General features: G+C 47.3%; 2 long non-coding RNA genes across 2 annotated transcripts; one reads left to right on the forward strand and one right to left on the reverse strand.

Moving 5' to 3' along the window:
* The first annotated feature begins 1,158 nt into the window (after window positions 1-1,158).
* Window positions 1,159-9,302, forward strand: LOC311603253. Its single transcript, XR_014781021.1, has 3 exons — window positions 1,159-1,316; window positions 7,838-8,079; window positions 8,626-9,302. It is a non-coding gene; the product is annotated as an uncharacterized lncRNA (long non-coding RNA).
* Window positions 7,984-22,086, reverse strand: LOC311603252. Its single transcript, XR_014781020.1, has 3 exons — window positions 22,005-22,086; window positions 21,706-21,787; window positions 7,984-8,121 (listed from the first exon to the last, which is right to left on the reverse strand). It is a non-coding gene; the product is annotated as an uncharacterized lncRNA (long non-coding RNA).
* Between the last annotated feature and the right edge of the window lie 192 nt (window positions 22,087-22,278).

The following is a 22,278-nucleotide window of genomic DNA, read 5'->3' on the forward strand; positions in this document are numbered from 1 at the left end:
CATGCATGTGCATGTGTGCGCATGCCCATGCATCCCAGAAGACGCATCACTTTGGATCACTAGGGCTGGAGTTACAAGCAGTTGTGATCTGCCGAATTTGGTGCTGGAAACTACAGGTTTGGGAGAGCAAGTGTTCCTAACTGCTGAGACGTCTCTCCAGTCCCAAACAGTGCAATTCCAATCTGCTCATGCATGTCCAAATTCCTTTCATGTCCATTCCTGTCATTTCTTGAGTGAAAAAACATGATTTATTCATTCAAAATATTTATCCATTCTATCTAAATGGCCAAACTTATTGACATAAAATTCATATTATTTTATTGCTATGTAATTCTAGCTTACTACTCTTTGGTTATCATTTCTCTCAGATTTGATATTGGTCATTTGTGTTTTCTTTATGTTCCTGTAAGTTTGGTAATGGCTTATCATTTTTCTTTTTTTTTTTAAATTTTTTTCCTTTTTTAATTTATTTTTTATTTTTATTTTTTCATTTTCTTGACCTTCTCTCAGTACCAGCTTTTTCTTTGATCTGTGTAGTGTGTGTGTGTGTGTGTGTGTGTGTGTGTGTGTGTGTGTGTGTGTGAGACAGGGTCTCTCACTGAGCCTGAAGCTACGGTCCCCGTTAAGCAAGCAGACAAACAAGCCCCTGGGATCTGCCTGTCCCTACCTCCAGCACTGAGATTACAGATGTGCACTGCTGGGCGCAGCTGGGTGCTGGGGACGCAAACTCAGGTCCTAGTCCTCACTTTACATAGTGAAGCGCCAGTCCTCGTGTACTTCCCACTTTTTGTTTTTTTTAACATCTTTCTTCCTTCTGCTTGCATTTTGTGGTCCCGTCTCTGTCTCTTACTCTGTTAATTCTTGAGCACTGGGGCCTGGAACTCACAGCCTCGTGCAGTCCAGGTGAGTACTCTACCACTGGGTTGCGCGTCACCCTGAGTTCCTCTCTCTCTTGTGGTAAGAGCTGAGGTCATGGCCTGGTGGTCCTGGCCATGTAAGAAAGCAGGCTGAGCAAGCCATAAAGAGCAAGCCGGTAAGCAGTACCCCTCCATAGTGTCTGCTCAGCTCCTGCCTCAGCTTCCTGTAATGAGCTCTGAATGGAAACAAACCACTTCCCACCCTACGCTGTTTTTGACCAGTATTTTTTTGTCCCAGAGCCCCAGACCTAAGCAGGCCCTGAGACCTCAGCACAACTGATACCATGATGGAGGTACCGTTCCGCCTGTAAAACTCAACACGCAGACGCACTGCGTGCCAAAGCTAAAACAAAGGCCTAATCCGTGGAAGTCCATGCTGTTCCAGGAAAGACTCTCAAGGTACTAACCGTGCTTTTTGGCGTCAGTAGACCCACTTCTGGCTGACTGTCCTTGTTAACTGAAGGATGTACACCCCCAAACATGGCTTTTGTGCTTAATAAAAGCTCACACCGAGAAAGGCTCAGTGCCATGCGGGAATAATGATTTTCTATTGGCTTAACCCATGTCTGAGCAGTCTTCTCTGGTGAAAACCCCACAATAATAGTTTTATCACACCAACAGAAAGGCAACTTGGTCTCTCTCTCTCTCTCTCTCTCTCTCTCTCTCTCTCTCTCTCTCTCTCTCTCTCTCTCTCTCTCTCACACACACACACACACACACACACACACACACACACACACACACACACGAGCCAGATGATCTGTCTCCTTCACTATTTGGTGATTTTACTTAGATAGCCTTGCTCTATGTATATATTTTAGGAAGACTCTACTGTATTAGGTTTCCATACTACCCCTCAGATGGTCCTTCACTTTTGCTGTCTCTCCCTATAATCCCTCACTCCCCTCTCCACCCCCCCATCTCCCCACCCCCCCACTTGCCCCTCCTAGTCCAGTCCTTCTCATAACTTTCCAGCTCTATCTAATCTCTCTATAACTATCTATTTTCCTTTCATAATGAGATCTATCTGTCCCCAAGGCCCTTAGTCTATACTTAACTTCTATGGGTTTACAGATCGTAGCTTAGTTAGCATTGACTTATCAGCTAAGATCCACATGTTAGTGAATACATATCATATTTGTCTTTCTGGGTCTGAGATATCTAACTCAGGGTGCCTTTTTTTTTTTTCTAGTTCCATCCATTTACCTGCAAATTTTTTTAATGGAGTAATACCCCATCGTGTAAATGTACCACATTTTCTTTCTTCTTTCTCCTGCTGATGGACATCTAGGTGGTTTCCAAATTCTGCCTACTATGAATAGAGCAGCAATGAACATGGTTGAGCAAGTGTGTCTGTGGGAGCATGGATTGTCCTTTGGGTATATGCCCAAGGGTGGTATAATTGGATCTTGAGACAGATCAATTCCCATCTTCCTGAAAAAGCATCACACTAACTTCCATAGCAGCTGCACAAGTTTGCACTCCTATCAACAATGGACGAGACTTCCCCTTATCCCACATCCTCACCAGCATCACATCTCACTTAGTTTATTGATCTTAGTCATTACAGTGAGTATAAGATGAAATCTCAAAGTAGTTTTGATTTGCATTTCCCTGATGGTTAACGATGTTGAACATGTCTTTAAGTGTTTCTTGGCCATTTGATTTTCCTCTTTTAAGAATTCTGTTTAGATCAATGCTCCATTTTTTAAATCGGAATATTTGTTTTCTTGATAGTTAGGTTTTTCTTTTTTTAGTTCTTTTTGAATTTTGGATATTAGTCTTCTCTCAGATGTGTAGTTGGTAAAAATCTTTTCCCAATCTGCAGGCTACCACTTTGTCTGAATAATGGTGCCCTTTACCACACAGAAGCATCCTCAGTTTCATGGGGTCCCAGTTATTGATGGTGCTCTTAGTACCTGTGCTAATGGTGTTGTGTTCAGAAAGTCTTTTCTTGTGCTGACAAGTTGAAGGCTATTCACATTTTTTTCTATCGGGTTCTGAGTATCTGCTTTTCTGGTGAGGTCTTTGATCCATTTGGAGCTGAGTTTTGTGCAGGCTGGTAAGTGTGGATCTATTTGGATTCTTCTACATGCAAGCATCAAATTGAGCAGTGCCACGTGTAGAACATGTTGTCTCTTACAGTGTGTGTGTCTGGCTTCTTTTTAAAAAGTCAGGTATCCATAGACATGTGAATTTATGTCTGGGCCCTCAACTTGTTTCCATTGTTTCCACTGTGCCAATAACATGCTGGGCTTTTGTTTATTTTCCTTCTATTACAGAGTCTCTCTGTGTAGCCCTGGCTGTCCTGGACTCGCTTTGTGGACCAGGCTGGCCTCGAACTCACAGAGATGTGCCTGCCTCTGCCTCCCTAGTGGTTGAATTACAGGTGTGCGCCGCCACCGCCTGGCTCAAACAGTTTCTATAACTATAGCACAAAAGTATAACTTGAAATCAGGAATAGTGATACCTCTGGAGGGTTTTTTTGTTTTTGTTTTTGTTTTTGTTTTTTTGGTTTTTGGTTTTTGGGTTTTTTTTTTTAATGATTAAGGACTGCTTTAGCTATTCTGGGTTATTTGTGTTTCCATATGAAGTTGAAATTTGTCATTTCAAGAACGGTGAAGAATTGTGTAGGTATTTTGATGGGAATTTCACTGAACCTGTAGATTACTTTTGGTAGGATGGCCATTTTTACAATGCTAATCCTACCAATCCCTGAGCCTGGGAGATCTTTTCATCTTCTGATATCTTCTTTAATTTCTTTCCTCAGAGGCTTAAAGTTCTTGTCATGCAGGTCTTTCACTTGCTTAGTTTGAGTTACACCAAGATATTTTATATCATTTGTGGCTGTTTCCCTAATTTCTGTCTCAGCTTCTTTATCATTTGTATACAGAAGGGCTATTGATTTTCTTGAATTAATGTTGTATCCAGCCACTTTGCTGAAGATATTTATTAGCTGTTGAGGTTCTCTGGTAGAATTTTTTGGGTCACTGATGTATACCATCATATCATCTCTGAATAGCAATACTTTGTTTCAATGATTCTTTATATATTCTTTGTTTTTATTTTATTGACTTCAACCCTAAATTTGATTTCTTGCCATTTATTCTTTTTGTTCCAGAGTTTTCAGGTATGCTGTCGCTTGACAGCATAGTAACTCTACTAGTATAACATCTTTCCAGTTTTTGCTTGTTTGTTTGTTTGTTTGTTTTCATGTAGGCACTCAATGTTATGAATTTGCCTCTTAGGCCTGCCTTCATTGTGTCCCGTAATTTTCGGTATGTGTGTTTTCATTTTTATTCAATTCTAGAAAGCCTTTCATTTCTTTCTTCATTTTTTCCTTGACCCATTTTCCATTCAGTAGTGAGTTGTTCCATTTCCATGTGTTTGTAAGCATTCCGTTGTTTCTGTTGATGTATCCATCTTCAACCTGTGATAATCAGATAGGACGCATGGTGTTCTTTCAATTTTCTTGTATCTGCTGAGACTGGCTTTGTGTCTGAGTGTGTGGTCAGTTTTGGAGGAAGTTCTACAAGGTCTAAGAAGAAGGTATATTCTTTTGTGTTTGGGTGAAATGTTCTATAAAAATCTCTTAGGTCCATTGGTTCATAATGTCAGTTAACTGCAGCATTTCTCTGTTGAGCTTTTGTCTGGATGAGCGACCTGTCTATTGGTGAGATTGAGGTACTGAAGTCTTCCACCATCAGTGTGTGAGGGTAAATGTTGATTTAAGTTGTGGTAGTGTTTGTTTGTTACGAACTTGGGTGTCCTTGTGTTTCGTGCATAGATGTTAAGAACTGCAGTATCCTCTTGGTGGACCTTTCCTTTGATGAGTGTATAGTGTCCTTCCCTATCTCTTCTCATTAGTGTAGGTTTGAAGTCTATTTTGTTAGATATTAAAATGAATACACCAGCTGGCTTCTTAGGTCTATTTGCTTGGAATATCTTTTTCCATTTTTTTTTTACTCTGAGGTGATGTCTTTACTTGATGTTAGGCATGTTTCTTGGACCTCTATTGTATTCATAATGATCATTTCATGGTCTTTTTCTTGCTCGTCAGCTATGTCGCAGTACCTGGGCCTGCTGTGGTAGGGTTGCTGGGCTCTAGTGGAGACACATTGTCCTGCCTTGTATTGACTGTGGTTTTGCACTGGCTTCTGGGCATCTGAGTTTGGGGAAATTGTGATTCAAGGTGCTGATATCTGATCTTGTCTTTCTTGGGTGGTTGGTCCTTGGTTTCTGTTGCCCTCTCTGGTTCTTAGGAGTGTGGCGGCTGTGTGCTGCCTGGTGGGGAATTCTGGGATCCTGATGGGTGTGGCCACTGGGCGTCCAGATAAAATGTGTTTCTAGGTTTTGTACTTAGGAATGAGGATGCGAGAGTTAGGAAGCCGGCATCTGAGGGAGTCCACTGGACAGGGAAAGGCAGGTCGTTCCACCAGGATCTGCTTAGTCCCCTGGGAATGGAGGCAGAGAGGCCATAAGGGAAGGTTTGTTATGGAGCTGGGGATGAGAACAGGGCATTGGCCTGGGAGGGATGGAGAGAGAGAAAAAAATCCTCAGTTAGCTTGCTCGCTTTCCTGCCTGTGGGTTCCCAGGAAATGCCTTTTGGGGCGTGGGCTGGGATAAGGAAAAGAGTTGGAGAGGAAGTTTAAGAGACGAAGACCTTGATCCACTGAGACGGGGGCAGGAAAATCAGGGTGCAGGTGTTCAGCTGCTGGCTGGGGGTGAGACTGGGGTCTTCCATTCAGAGGAGCTGGGGGCGAGGGCAAGGTCTGCAGTCAGCCTGCCCGTTTCCCTGGCTGCAGTCCCTGGGGTCCTTTCATTCTCACTCAGGTGGATCTTTGGCAGGTGGAAGGGGCTTTCTTCATCAGCCAGCACTGATTGGGAGTCAACAGAGGCGAGGCCCAGCCTGCACACACAGCCAGGCACTCACGCAGTCCTCCCCTTCCTGCCCTCTGTCCCGTGAAGACCCACCACCTTGACTTCCCCACTCTTGAAGCTACATGAACTTAGGGAGATAAGTGAGTGCATGGCTCCTCCTAATCATCCTCCTTACCCCATAGCTATGGGCTTTTCTCCAGGCGTCAGCTATGAAAATTGTAGGAACCATCTTGATTTTTTGCAGTGGGGAGAGACGGAACTTTCTGCAATTACTGTCCTTCGCAGCCTAATATGTGAAGTCTCTCTCTCTCTCTTTTTTTTAAAGATTTATTTATTCATTATTATGTATACAGTACACTGCCTGTATGTACACCTGCAGGCCAGAAGAGGGCACCAGATCACAGTATAGATGGTTGTGAGCCACCATGTGGTTGCTGGGAATTGAACTCAGGACCTCTGGAAGAGCAGGCAGTGCTCTTAACCGCTGAGCCATCTCTCCAGTCCAATATGTGAAGTCTTAGGAGGCATTATTTCATAGACTCTATCTGAATTTGTTGTTGTTCCAGGCAGGGAGGACAGCTCAGTCCCTGTCAAACCACATTAGACAAAAGTAGAAGTGTAAGCTGTGAATAGTAGCCATCCCCAAGTGGAAGATATGGGGGCCAGGGGAGATGAGGCATGATCTTTCTCTATCATAAATTCAGTGATAAGGTTCATGCAATGAGAAAATAGGAGGTGGGGTATACAGAGATGGCTCAGTGGTGAAGAGCACACACTGCTCTAGCAGAGAACCGAAGTTTGGTTCTTAGCACCCGGGTCAGGCAGCTCACAGAGCATCTATATCTCCAGTTCCAAGGGTGCTTCCCAGCTGTCTGTCACTTCAGCTGAGTTGACACCTCTGACCTCTGGGGCACCTACACTCGCATACAAACACCCACACACAGACGCACGTGCACATAATTAATAAAAATACATCTTAAGAAAAGAAAGATGCTAAAAGCAGTCTGCAGCGGTAGATTCGGGAGCAGATGCCCACGGGTTCCTCAGTAAAGCTAAAGAAATATGACTTTAGCAGAAGGAGATAGAGTAGCCTGCACCCTAAGGGAGGGTTGCAAAGTCACCAGCTAGTAGGCCCTGTGTAGCTTGGTGTTCACGGTGGAGTAAGGGACTGAGGTGACTGCTGGATCTTGGGGACCAGCATCCTGCTCCCGTGTCCTCGGCATGACTCAAGCTCTGTGCTCTGCCTGGGGTCTGTTTCCTTACTGTAGACCTGTCTTTCTCATCCATAGAAATGTAAATTTAAGTATAGAAATGACTAAAGTTTTCTAAAAGTAAGATATTAAAATTTAGGAACATGATATATAATGTTCAGCTCGATGTCATGTTTAAGAGAATTTCTATATGAGAATATCTAACCATTTAGAATTGTGGTTCTGATTTAAAGTGTGTATTACTTTTAGACCTAATACATTTAAATAGAAAACTGTTTTCTTACATTTGTAAAGAGTAGGGACAGATAACATGTTCAGGTACTCAGGATAGTTTTGGAAAATATGAGGTATCTCAGAAGATAATATTGACTAGTTAAACAGATTGAAAAATTAAAAATTAAAATGGAGTGTATACATTTTAAGATAGTGGCTGAGGAGATAGCTCAGTAGTTAAGAGCACTTATTATTCTTCCAAAGGACTTCCAGCACCCACATGGAGGGTCTCAACCATCTGTAACTCCAGGCACACACATGGCATACAGACATATACATGGACTGGCAAAACACCCATACACATAAAATAAATAAGAAAAAAATTTAGTTTTAAGAGGGTTTCAGTACTTAAGAGGAAATAACATGTAATGTAACTCTAAATATTTTCTGTATTGTCAAATAGAGTTCTCATAAGCTTAAAGATTTGAACTGGAGGCTCAGTTCTCATTTTAAAATGTTAATTTCAAATGTTAATCTCTTCTTAAAATGTGAGTCAACCCTGAGTTATCTCTCATGTGTCTTTCCTCGGAATGTTCAACATGTGGGGCATCCCAGAGCGCCCTGCGGGATGGACTGCTGTGAGCTGTCAATCATCGCTGGCTCTCCCACTGCTCCAGCGCCGACCCTCGGTGTCAAGCATGCTCTGAAAGGCCACTCCCTGAATCCTTGCAGAACCTCCAGGGTGGAGATTCCTTCTAGTCCTTGTTTTATGAATGAAGTAACTGAGAGGCTCAGGCAGGACGAGGGAGAGCCCGATGGCCCTTCGCCCTCTGGCTGGCTCCCCCGATGGCCGCTCCGTGAGTAGCACAGTCAGTCCTTTGGTTTGTTTTCAAGCTTTTCTGACAACAGACAGAAAACAGTTGGCAAAAGACTTAGTTGGAGAGTTCATCCGTCAAACACCAACCGTCCCCAGGCAGGGGATGAACAAGAAACTATGAGCTATGACTGTGCCACTGGAGTTGGACAAAGGTGACAGACTTAGAGGGTGGGGGAGGGGCCGCTTGGGAGGCAGCCACTGTATAAGCTCAGAGGGAAATGAGATTCTTGATCACTGTAGTTTCTGTGGAGAACCGTGGGGAACAAGTGGCAAGGAGGAGGAGAAGGAAGAGGAAGAGGAGGAGGAGATCTCAGAGCAGAGAGAGGAAGAGTGGAACGGAAGTGACCATGATCCTGAAAGGTCGTTCAACTACCCTCCCTGAACACCAAATCTCAGAACAGGAATTACTGCAGCAGCGTAGGCAAAACCCTCCCTACAGTCACGATGTTAATTGAGCCAAATTACAACTAGCTCTTGGCTTGCACTGCCTATGCTAAAACAACTTAACCTAGGCTTTTGTTTGCAGCGTTTTAGTGATCTCAGTCTCTAAGGCCAAAACCAAGCCAATGAGTAGACTAAAGCCTTCCGCCATGAGAACCCGACATCTATAGCAAGACCAGAGCCGCATCTCCTTACTCAGCAAGCAAATGGAACATTCCCCGAGCCAACTATGGACAGCGCCTATGCCAAATGCAGAAGACTATCAAAATCGAGCTTAGACCAGCATTGTGGGGGCTGTGACATCCTTCTGTCCCCTGCATTTCCATATCTGTGGCCTGTCACTAATACACAGCCCAAGGTGTATTAGTGAGTCCCAAAGTGGCTTCCATAATTTAGGATCTGGTCGTGCCTCGAAGCCAGCAGGTTCTAGAAACTTGGTTAATTTTTCTTTTGTTCACTTGATCCATCAAAGGAATTGACCTGCTAATTTTTCCGTTGCTAGAGCAGACCCCATTACCGTCGCTAAGAAGTTTTAATTAAGTTTATCAAATATAATTACGTCGCCTCCACCCACCTCCTCCTCAGTTTGCCTCTCTCAATCTGGAAGAACCGAGTCCGACTTTCACAAAGGACCGGTGCGTGTTCTGATGGCTTCCCAGGAGTCTTTGAAGGCAATATAATGACATGTAATTTGATTTTTTGGTCATTAGTCCCAGCGGCTTTGATCCAAGCTTTCTGTTATCCCAACAGAAGGAAAATAAAACTCCACCTCAAATTAAATATTTGCCTTTGCCTACAGTTTGCTGTTTATTGTACACGTAATTCTGCAAGTTTGAGTCCGTGGGGCTTGGCATCACTTCTGCCCGCTTCTGTTTTTGCCTCAGTTTTGAGGGCTCTAAGAATGCATGAAAATGCAGGTTTTCTAGAGCATTTCTAGATTGCAGGGTCTCTATAGGGACACACAAGGAACCCTAGGTTGTCTCTTATTTTTCATGTGCGCTCAACAATCCTCAGACCTTGAGCTTTGGAGTTGGGGTGTTCCTGTCAAAATACAAACTGTCATCAGTTGGCTTCAGGCAAGGAGCCCAGTGTTTAACCACAAACTGGCCAGGTCTCCCAATGTCTTTGAGGCAGTGCAGGGTTTATTGAGAAAAAGTTTTAGCTTTCTCCCAAGTTGGCTTTGCTCACCTATAGTGTGAGAGTGCTTTAGAATTGCTCTCAGGGACCTAATGATATTGTAGAAGATGGCCACGGGGTGGGGGTGGGGGTGGGGGGAGAGGTGGAGTGACTCGGCAGGCAGAGACACGTGCCGTGTGAACCTGATGGCCTGAGTTTGAGCCCTAGTACTCACATAAAAAGCCCCAGCACTCCTGTGAAGAGATGGAGGTGAGACAGGAAAACTTCCTGGAAGCCCACAGGCCAGCTGGTCCGATTTATAGGACACAGCGACAGAAACAAGAGAGACCCCGGCTCAGTGAAGAGAAGGCATAGCCCAACTCCCAAAGTTGTTCTCTGACCTCTATGCGTAAATACACGGTGGCAAATGTGTACCTATACTCACCTCTCACATACACACATGCACATGCACACACACACATACACACACAGATTAAAATGTGTGTGTGTTCCTTCACATACACACCACAAGCACACATGCACACACAATAAAATTACATACAAAAGCCGGACGTGGTGGAGCATGCCTTTAATCACAGCACTTGGGAGGCAGAGGCTGGTGGATTGCTGTGAGTTCGAGGTCAGCCTGGTCTACAGAGTGAGTCCAGGACAGCCAAGGCTACGCAGAGAGACCTAGTCTCAAAAAACAAACAAAACAAAACAAAACAAAAAAAAACATGCAAAAAATGCACATGCACACCACAAGCACATAAGCACACACAATAAATAAAAATAGGTGCAAAAATGTATATCTTACATAGCTATAGGAGACAAGACAGTGGCAATAGAGATCCAGAGAGAATACAGAAGTCTAAATACATGCCGGACTTCAGAAAGAGGTACAGAGTTAAGGCCATCCCTCTTTGGCTTTAGGGCAAATGCCCGCGCCCTCTCCCGCCCCTTCCCTCTCTTGGCTTGGTGGTCAAGCCATTCAACCTCTTATTTCTGTTATCAGCTCTTTAAGGACTACATAGGCTTTGCACATCACCGCCTTTCCTCATAGCCTGCTTCCTGCTCGCATCTTGAGAGAACATGGCTTCCAAGTGAATAACAACCACGTTCCACCCTGAGGCACTTTCACCTCCTCTGCCCTCTCTCCATATGGAGGCATCCACGCCCCATCATGCCTTCTATCTTACCACCACCCAGAACTACCTTCCTGCTCCTGTCTTAACCTAGCTACCACTCCGTATTGGTCCTCTAGCTCTCTCGAACCTGCCCCCACCCCCACCCCCACCCCCACTGCATCTGCTCTCTGACCTCACCTTGACCCCTTAGGTCCTTGCTCTACCTGGCTCTTTGGTCTTTCAGCATCTTCTGGCTTTACTTCCTGCTTGCAGGAGGGTCTGTGTCAATTGTCTTCGTGTCAATCACCTCAGCTCTCTCATCTTTCTCTCTCCATCACATCTACCCCTAGAAGAGGTGATTTAATTCTGAACTCCTAAGCCAGGAGGTCAGGGCTGCTGGAGAAAACATCACCACCATGCTATGGCACCAGCTCAATTAACTCTCCCCTTAAGGTCACTTCTGAACTTTTATATTCTTCTGTGAGTTGCCAGACAAAGTCTCTTCTTTCTCTCAGTTGGCGGACATTTGTTTGTTTGTTTGTTTGCTTGCTTGCTTGCTTGTTTCTAAACCTGATCTCAAATGACTCAAGCTGGCCTTGAACTTCTTTTATAGTCTAGGATGGCCTTGCATTTATGACCCTCATGTCTCCAGCTTCCAAGTGCTGGGATTATAGGGTGTACCACCATGCCAGCATCAATTACCACCTTTCTTTCTTTCTTTCTTTTTCTTTCTTTCTCTCTCTCTCTCTTTTTTTTTACGGAAATATAAGTCAAAATATCTTCGTTTCCCAATCCTGTCAGTCATCACCTAGAAAACTACCTGCATGTGTTCCTCATCTCAGCCCTCCTGTGTGCATCGTCACTGACTGACATCCTTGGGGGCATGTTCTCTTCTGACTGACAGCTTCTGGGGTCCCACTGGGATCCTTCCTTCCCCTGTTAAATGAGGTCATACCCGAGTCTTGTTTGGTCCATGGTCCCCAGCTGTGCCTTCATTCTACAGCACATCTTTCTTTCACGGCCACATGTATGGTCTTTGCATGTAGCCCACAACCTGAATCTCCACTGTCACGCCTCCAGTCGCTTCCTCAGCAAGGATAATCCAGTTCCACCAATGCCACACTGGCACATAGCATCTGATGGACAGATAAAACTCAATCCATCCAATGCCAAACTGGGCCTCCAAACGTAAACTTTGGTAGGGTTTCGTTTGGTTTGTTGGTTGTGTTTGTTTGTTTTGGGATGGTTGTCTCATCGTATCGCTCCAGCTGGACTGGCACTCACTCCATAGACCAGGCTGGCCTTGGACTCATAGAGGTCCACCTGCCTCTGCCTCCTGAGTTCTGGGATTAAGAGCGCACCACCGCGTCCAGCAAACCTAACCCCCACCCAACCTTTTCCACCTCATTTGAGGGCAATGCCATCCTCCAAGTTGCTCCCACTAACAAGTGCACGAGGATCCAATTCTCATCCCCTATCTCACTTGCCAATCTGTCAGGAATTCTTATGGCTCTCCCTCCGAAATATACCTAAAGTTCCGTCTCATCTGACCATCTCAACTGTGTGGACCCTGACCGAAGTCACCCGTCAGTCACCGGCGCAGAAACTGCTGCTGGTCTAGTGGTTGTAAGAATCCTGTAGTCAAAGCATCGTTCAAAGCACAGACTAGACTATCTATTGCCTCAAAACCTTCCAAAGACTTCCCAAAGCAGGCCCTTGCAGCAGCAGCTGCCGCCATGGTCACCACCAACCAGGGCCTAGCAGAGTACTTCCATCTTGCTTCTTTCTCTTGACTTTACCTCCTTCCAGCTTCTCCTCCTCCTCATCTACTCCAGCACACTGGCTTCCTTCTCAATGTTTTCAGAACATTTTGTACATCCCCCTGTAAGCCCCACCCCCGCACTCCTGCCTTGTCACACGTGGCCAGCTTCTGACGACCTTCAAGCCTTTGCTTGTACGGAACTTTATGACCAACACATGTAAAGCTGCAACCCCAGCCTCATGCCCTCAACTCCCCTTTGGGATTGGCCTGAGTCTGTTTCTTCATGCCTAACTCATGCCACCTTCTGAGATGCTACTCAGGAGCAAATTTGTTGGGTCAATTTTTGGTTGGCTGTCTTCTGTCAATGGGAAGAGTTATTCTCTGGTGCCTGGGTCTAGGAACAGTCCTTGGTCTATTGTCAGCATTCGATGTATTTATGCCGAAGTAACTGACTCTTCACCAGTGACCTGCCAAGCACAAAGAACTTTCCAGGCCTCACCTTTCTGACTCTGTTGACTGCTGTGCCTTCCCTGAACTTCCTCATATTTCCCTCATCTCTCTCAACACTTCACCCCACCTCCTCATTAGAACCTTGTTCCCCTCTGCCACTCACACCCAGGGTGCTGACTGCTATTTAAAATCTGGAGTACCGCTCAAGTATAGACCTTCAAACAGACCTCAAGTTCCAGACAACTAAGCAGCTGGTTGCCAGGTAACCTCAGAATCAGTATGACCAAATCCTACTTTTCCCGAGTTGCCTTTTTCAGTGAACATCATTGGTCCATCTGGTCCTAGGTCACTCCTCCCACAATCCTTCACACTTGTTGGATGCCCTGGCCCCTATGGCTCCCTCTCTGCCATGTTAGCCAATACTTACTTGAATGACTATCAAGCCTCCTCCAGTCTCTTGCTTCTTTTTTTTTTTTTCACATAGCAATTGTATGTATTTGGGAAGTAGAGCATAACGTGTTTACAACATGTGTACAACACACATAATGGTCAGGTCAGGGTAGCTGGGAATGCACTATTTGTTTGTGTCAGGAGCATTCAAATCCACTCTGCTAGCTAGTTTCTCAGCCATGAATACCACCCTGCTGTGGTAAAGGACAACTGTGCTAATCTCACTCCTTTGCCCTGTCCAAGTGCAATCCTTCTGTCAGACAGCTGTCAATCTATGAAGATATAGAAATCATATCCATGAAGAAATATAAATCGCCCTTGAAGTAAGAAGACACGAGCTCCCACTCCTACCCAAGAAACTATCTGTAATTGACATCTGCTTTCAGAGGAAAAATTAACTTTCTTCAGTGGCATCTCACTCACTGCTCCCGCCCAGCAGTTGCTGGCCATCACAAAACGAACTTAATGGTGTTTTATAGACTTTTGTCTAATTTCGCTTTGTTTGGGCATATTTTTTGTTTGCTTTATTGGTCTTTTGCTTGTATATTATTGTTTCCAATTTAGTGTTTGTATGTGGGGGGTGTGTGTGTGTGTATGTGTGTGCATGCGCATGCACGCGTGTGAGAGATTCTTGTTTTGTTGTTATGGTTTGTGTTTGCTTGGTTGCTTTCTAAAGAGAGTAGAAGGAGGGGTGTAGAGTTGTGAGATAGGAAAGGAAGGATATGGGAGGAGTTGAGTAAGGGGAAAGTGTGATCAGAATATATTGTATTAAAAGATATATATATATATATATATATAATACACACACACACCACACACACACACACGTTGCCTCAGCCCTAGTTGCCATCCTTTCCACATGCCACATCAGCAGTCTTGATGCTAATCTCCTTGAAGGGCCACGCTGTTGAAGGCTGATACTGCCCACCTGCCTCCTCTACCCACCTCCTTCTGCAGAACTCAGGTACCACATCACTCCTCATGCAGGTGGGAACCTGGCAGCTTGCCACAGTTCCACATGCTGCTACCATGGCCGTGACCTTGTAAGTACCGTGAACTTTCCCTATTGGCAACTGTGAGGAGAAAGTGATACAGGAAGAAGTAGGCGTGTGCAGGCAAGCGATGCCCAGTGTGATAGGCCAGGCCATCAGATGTGACCATTGCATCCTAACTCACCTGCCTCAGGACCTGCCGTCCTGGCTGTAATTGGAAAGCCGGAGCGTGGCACACAGAATGCTGCCAAATATCCGGTGCCAGAATCAATGAGATACCATAAGCCGCCACACCCATGCGGCAAGCGGCTGGATGCCGAGTCCTTATTCTAGAACCATCCACCTTCACATTGCATCCTCAGCCCTGCATCCTAGGAGCAGGAAGACACCCAAAAGGAATTTGACTCGGATGTGAAGTGCCAGTCTGTGGTATGCAACTTATTCTGGAAAAGTTCCTCTAAGCAAAGAAGAAAGTTTAGCCTGCTTCATGTAGCACAGCAAAGAGTTGGGAAACATTTCAGTTCCTCAGAATGAGAGTGTTTGCTAGTATTAACTGCTGAAATAAGTGTGTGGTAGTGGGGGGGGAGAGGGCCCTTCCATATGGTCACACTGTAATGTCTGATGGACGTGTTGGCTGTTTCCAATGAGAGCCTCATGGCAGACACGGGAGGCTCCTGTGCTAGTCCTTATAGAGGACTTTCCATATCGTGACATGGAGTCTGGACCCTCCCTTGTCTCCATGCCTGTTTCTAGCTCATCTGGCCTTTAGGTCAGCCATTGCTAAACTGCCTTGCTCAGAGTCTCTGAAGGAGCCTGGGAGTTGGGCAGTCGGCTGAGCAACTCTGAACCCTTCCACCAAAACGGATGGATTGGATCTGCCTTCTCTCAAGTCCACATAAAACGTCCTTTCATAGAAGGGTTCCATCGCTTTTCAAAATATTTGGAAATTTGCCTTGGATACCTCTCTTCAAAAGGTTTTCTTACTTTGAGCCAAAAAAGAACATGAGGCTAGATACTGGCCTAGAAGTTAAAAAAAAAAAAAAAGTGATGTTTTTGAGAGTCTAGAGATGGCCAGGTCTGAGGTCATCTTGAAAGGTCAGCCTTCAATGCCCACCTGCCCACCTGATGCCTGAACTAAAGGAGCTTGGGGAGGTTCCAGGACAGCCGCCTTCTCACCTCACAGCTGAGAGAAAAAGAGGCGCAGAGAGAGAAGGAGCCACTAGTGAGCAGCCGGCCAGGATGACTTTACCCGACCCCCAACTCCTCCTCTGTGGCCCTCACACCTGTCCCCTGCCAGCTCTCTGTTGACTGGATGCCTCTCCCTGCCTCTGCAACTCCCTTAGAATGAAAATGTCCCCCTCACAATGGCAGCAGTGTTCTCCTGCAGGGCACTGGGCACTTATTAGAGACCTGTGATCCCGGGAAAACTACAGCAAATAAGTGTTGCCATCAATCATGTGAGCAGCTGTCTGTCTCACAGGGCCTGGGTTAGAAGAGAGAGATGACTCACATTGCCTCTTTTAGCTTCCAGAAAGTTCTCTTCTATTTCTGTGCATATCTCTCTCTCTCTCTCTCTCTCTCTCTCTCTCTCTCTCTCTCTCTCTCTCTCTCTTTCTCTCTCCCTCCCACTCTCCCTCCCTCCATCCCTCCATCTCCATCTTTTTCAGATAGAACCCTGGGTCTCATTGCCTAACAAAGCCGGCCAAGCAGAGCAACATTCTCTTCCCACCTTCAAAGCAGCTGGGCCCTGGCACTGAGGCATGGATCACCTGCCTCCTATGGGGTGAAGCCACTAGAGCTCTGTTCTGGTCTGTGGTCAGAGCTCAGAGGAAAGCCTTGGCCAGAAGAGGTCAACTTCTAAAACTGGTTGGCAACAGAGGCTGAGCCAAGTGCACAGTCAAAGTGAGGGCTGGCTTCTGAGGGGACAAGGAGCCCAGAGTTGGAGAAGAAGCCACAGAAGAGCCCCATCTGACTATGGGCCTGCTTTCCTGCCCACACAAGTGGCCACATGAACAAGGTCCGTTTGAAAGCACCTTCTGCCCACATCAGGCTTTCCTGCGCGACACTCTGTCATCCTCAATACCGCTGTCCTGGTCTCTCAGGTGACCATGACCATTTTTCCTGTAGGAAGGGCTTAACATCTGTCCCCAGGCATCTTCTTAGTCTCCCATATCATCCAGTCTAACCCAGAACTCACAACCCCCTAAATGGCTCCTTCTTGCAGTCATCCCTCATTAGAGCCATATTAATTCTCCTAACGCTAATTTCTACACAGCCTTTGCCCAAGTAGTTGCAATGCTCCCCAAATGGCTGTGACAAGTGGCCATGACCACTCTCATGCCAGCTTCTTGATGCCCCTCCTCATGGATGCTCCTCCTCACAGATGCTCTCCTCACGGATGCCCTTCCTCACAGATGCCCTCTTCACTGATGCCATAGCACATGTAAATACACAGCTCTTGTTTAAGCTGGAAGGATGTGCCTCCGGACACCTAGAAATGTGTCACAGACTCCTGCCATTGTGCCTCAGTGCCCCCACTTCCCCCCGACATACGTTCTACACATAGTGTGTGCATCTGAAATCACCCCATCCTTTTTCTCCTTTCCTTCTTTCTTTCTGAACTTTCCAGGTCTAAAGAGAGGTCTGGCTACCTTGAGTAAACACCCCATTCTGCGTCTTCACTGTCTGTGCACTCGCGGTGACCAGATGGTACCCTCATTCTGCAGGGACAGAAACGTCCTACAGAGCTAAAAGACCCATCTCCCTTATGCACAGCACTGAGTCGCCAGCCCATCAGTGCCCTGTACCATTGCCTCTTCAATGACAGATGCAGGGGCACCAAGGGCCTGGGAAACGAGAGGAGAGAGCAGACAGAGAGAGAAAAGGGACAGGCCACATTGGGATGTCATTCACTCTTGGTCCAAAGACCCCAAGAAAGGGGCTTTCCAGTCAGCTAGCAAAAACAAACGGAGCCAGAATGCGGTCAACTGGAGGAAGAGCCTAGCCCAGCACCCACCACACACTTGGCCAGAACCGAGTGGCCTCGAGAGGACACAGCCCTGTCACCATGCAGTGGAAACCTGAGGGGGCAGTGTTGCTAGTGTCCTGAGAGGGGCCGAGCTCTTTGTATATTTCTGTGTTATCGGCTGGGGGAGGCCTACACCATTTGTTGGACCCTACAGGCAAGCACAGTGGCCAGGCCGTCAGAACAGGACTCCTTTGTCCATGACTGGCACCCTGGCCTAGAGCCCAGCTCGGCTTCAGGGGAGGATTTAGGTCACAAGAAAATGGGGGGGGGTTTGGGGGGGAGTGGCTACCGCCTTAGAAATCTGTCTCTCTAGTCTTTAGGCCGGGAGGGAGGCATTTCACTCCTTCCCAGGGCCACACCTTTGCCCTCGCCGCTGGAATGGCTCACCTCCCTTTTGCACAGGTGTATACTTTGAGGACGCAGTCTTTGCTGGCCTCCTCGGACTCTTTTAAAAAGCTGTTTGGCAAATTCCCACCCTGCTGGAACCTCCCCAGTCTGTCTGCTCTGCTACCTCTTTCTAGTCAGCGCAAAACAGCCTGGCTTTCCCAATCCCCGTTCAATATAAAGATCCCTGCAAGGGTGAGCTCGAGACTCTGGAAGCTTCCAGGGCATCTGGGAGTTGTCAGGGACCAGGAGCTAGGACTGATTTCTGTAAGCAAGTGAGCTTCTCAGACAAGGATGGTGCCCTGGCCTGCTGAGAACGCTAAGGCTGTTCCAGCTTGAGAGTGAAGTTACTGGATGTTTTAAAGCAGCTCCTGTCACAACCTGCTGTGAACTTTCCACTTCAGCCGCCCTTTCTAAGACAGAAACCCTGCCTCCAAGGCCACTTCTTATCCTCTTGTGCATATTTATAAGCGTTGGCAAGCACTTTCCCAACCCGGGCTCCCTAGCTGCTCACTCAGGCCTGGCTAATGAACCTTACTCCTTCCTGTTGGCTTTGCTTGCCATCTTCTGGCCAAAGGCAGTACTGCTACCAAGGAAAAGGCGCCCAGGCTTCTTAAGAGCAAACCTGGGACCAAAAAGAACTGTTCTTGACCGCCACCAAGAAAGCAATAATGAGCTTCGTTTTCCACAGGGAAGATGCGCTCAACTGCACACTTCTTTTCTTTTGAGACATCATTTCCGGGATACTGCCTTACACTTAACACGCACGTGGCTGAGCGCCTACTCTGTGCCAGTGCCCGGCCATGCACTGCAGTGGGCACACATCACAGTGGTCCCTGACCCAGAAAAGCCTAAAGTCTAGGGTCAAACATGTAAGCCAAGATACACTTGAAGATGTCCGTGACTTAGAACGAGATATCACTGTGACTCCCCAAAGAAGTCGTCTCCGTGGAGTGCAGGGAAAAGGCCAGAGGAGACAGCAAAGCTGACATTTGAATGCGTGGGGGAGAAAAAGAAAGGATAAAAATGTTTAACTAAAGTCCTGTTGAATCAGAAGACCCACCGTTTGGGCCATCGATCTGGTGATGTGGTTAGGGAGGTGACCACTAGGAGGCTTGGGAAGTGTCTAAAAGCAGGTGGGAGAGGCCTGGGACCCCAGCAGTAGGGAGGTGGAGCAGGGAGAATCTGGAGTTCAAGGCTGACTTTGGCTACATAACAAGTTCAAGTCCATCCTGGTCTGCATGACAGGGGAGGAAGAAGAGGGACATGAGGAGATGGGTGGGGTGACAGCTCTTGAGGGGCTGTGGGTTAATTGACTCAATCTATGTGTGTGCAACAGAGCTGAGGATGAACGAGAGGGGGAAAAAAATCAAACTCACAGACAAAACAGCTCTGGTTTTGAATCTCCACTCTGCTGGGTGACAGCTTTGTAACATTACTGTGTCACTCACCCTGTCTGGGCCACAGTTATTCTTTTTTTTTTTTTTTGGGTTTTTTTTTTTTTTTTTTTTTTTTGGTTTTTCAAGACAGGGTTTCTCTGTGTAATCCTTGGCTGTCCTGGACTCACTCTGTAGACCAGGCTGGCCTCGAACTCACAGCGATCTGCCTGCCTCTGCCTCCCCAGTGCTGGGATTACGCCCGGCTCACAATTCATACAGATAATATGATCACAGCGCTTCCTCAGGGGAATAAAACATGGTAATGAATGCCCGGCAGTGGTGGCCTCAGGGCACAATGCCAAGTTCTAGCTGCTCTGCCCAGAGAGCCTCATGCCTCTTGGTCATCTCTCAAACTGCCTGGGACATACTGAGAACACTGCCTATGCAGAATGGTGGTGTGCCTTCTGTTGGGAACTTCTCCTTTTCAACCCTGATGGGGCTGTGACCTAAGGTCACCGAAAGGGACCTGTGGAAGCAAACTGTGCCGAAGCACCTCAGAGCTGCAAGGAGTATACGCTGAAGGGATTTGCAGCAGGTCCTGTGGATCAAAACTCCGTTTTAATCCTCACTCAAATTAGGCCAGTGTGAGGAAAGTAGGTCGCTCCTAGCCCTAACCCTAACCCTAACCCTAACCCTGAGCTCTCTCAGGAACTAGTTCTCTGGGGAGTGGGTGGATGGCATGGTACACACGAGGAGATGAATCCAGAATCAAAGAACATTGGAGACATGTGCGTAAGCCGAGGTGTTTCCTTTTCATTCAACGCTGGACTCTTAGCCCACTTTATGCCGATTTAAACTGTGAGCATCTGGCATCAGCAGAGTTGAGGGGAAAACTTCTAAAAGTCACGTGATCAGAGAGACACTTGAGCTTCGGGCTACATCCCTTAGAGCCTAGCCTCTGGGAAATGGTGCCCCACGGTTGATATCAGGAAACAAAGCTGAGATCAAACCCCTGTTGGTACAGGTGAGGCCCGGGCACGCATTCCCTCCTGTAAGTGTGAGCCTTTGCTTATCTGTTTGAAACGGGGTCTTGAGTAGCCCGTGCTGGTCCCAAAGTCACTATGCAGATGACTTTGAACTCTGGATTCGATTGGCTCTTCCACTCCCAACCTCAAGCGCTGGAATTACAGATGTGCCCTACCATGCCTGGCTCAGCATAAGCCATTTTGATCCCTCCAGCAAGCAAAGGCACAAAAAGCCAGCCTACAGACATCCCAGAAGGGCTGTGTGCAGTTTGTAGCTTAAGCTGGTGGACAATTGTCTTGGGGTGCAAGCATGCATCTGGGAAGCCTTCCTGTAACCCCAAGTCCTCATCTCCCTGTAATCCTACTTCTCCAGGGAAAAGGCCATCACTTAGCTTAAGGGGCCTTGATTCTAGCACTAATGCACACACATCCACGGTAAGTCTTGTGCCGGCACCATCCTCAGCGGTCTCCGTAGCTTTGGGTGTTGCGGTTGCACCAGGTCTGCTTCTGGATTACAACTCTGATTCCCAGCAGCTCTGATTCCCTAAGCCTGACATCAGCGCTGAGTGGGGGTGGGGCAGGCTAAAGGGCAGGACAGGGCCAGCCAGAGCTTGCAGAAAAGAAACTCAGGCTGGGTGCTTCCAGCATTGCCAAACCCAGGCTCCGTGGAATCTTAGAAGAAAAAAAAAATCCAAACAGCCCATCTTTCTCTGCTTGAACAGCTAACCTCTGAAGGCTCCAATCTGCGCATGGCCCTCCAAGCCACTGCTGCCACTGAAGGGCACAGTGGGACTTAGGCCTCCTTTACTCCAGCACGCCCTCCCAGTTCTGGGAACTGAGCCCACTTCCTACCCCAGTTTCAAGGCCTGCGTGCTTCACCTGTCTTATTTCTTAAGCCCCATCTCCCCTCATTCTGCCTCAGTTTTTCTATTTTCCTTGTTCCTTCCAGTCCCCAGCTCTTCTCCTGACATTCTTCGTAGGGCCAGAGATCCCTCTCCATCCATCCAAAACTCAAAGAGAAGCCAGGCACACACTGCTGCCGCCACAGCTCAACACACCTCCTGCAGGCTGGATGAGGCCTGTGGCGGGGGTGTGGGGGGGGTGAGAGGTAGGGGTGGGGGGCTGGGGGTGTTGGGGGATGGAGGACAGGGACCCTGGTCCACAAGCCTGCTGGGGCAGCTGCTGACTGCTTCCCAGTCGTGGCTCTAACACCAAATACCCTTGGCCCCATCCATTTCAGCCCCCCGATATTTCTAGTGGCAGTGTATGCTTCTCCTCTCTAAAACACAGACCCCCCCACCACCACCACTAATTCTGGGTCACTGATTTGAATCGCCATCAGCTTTCTCTGGGCTCAGCTTCTCTGATCTTTCTGCCAAGGGACAGGACTCCCTGGAAAAACTAAGCGTCTGCTCAACAAGGACTGGCCACTAGAGGGCAGCATTGGCTCACCCTCACTGCAGTCACGCAGCCCCGTATTCATCCTCCACAGCCACAGAGAGAGCAGGCTAGTGTCCAGAGGTGGAACGGAGTCCTGTGTTGAAAACAGACATCGGGTGAGACGTCAAGGAAGCTTCTTAGGGAGAGCCCCTCCTCCACAGCTCAGCTGACCTAGGTCAGCACATGGAACCAAGAATGCTCATTCTCCAGCAAAGAGCTGGGCCCACACCTGGGGTCTGGCTCACATGTTAGAAACAACAGCGCAGGCTCCCCCACATTACCCACAGCTCCCAGAGCGCTCAGTGACCTACCTGGCCAGCTCTTTGCCCGCCTGGTGGCAGAGCTACAGTGTGTTCCAACATCTCCCACTGTATCTGACAGGTCTGTCTTCTGACCCTAAGCAAGTAAGTGGTACAGTGGTCACTGAGAGTCACTGTGCACTCAAGCTGGAAGGAATCCGGGCCCTTCTTGTTTTAAGCAGATGAGATCCAGGACACCAGCTTGGCACAGGCTCCTCTCAGAGCGTGCTTCCTTTGGAAGCCCCAGCCTGGCTAACCGCACACGGCACCCCTCACTTGGGTTTCT

The sequence above is a fragment of the Acomys minous genome (assembly GCF_964271855.1).
Source record: "Acomys minous genome assembly, chromosome: 8".
NCBI classification, from domain to species: Eukaryota; Metazoa; Chordata; class Mammalia; order Rodentia; family Muridae; genus Acomys; species Acomys minous.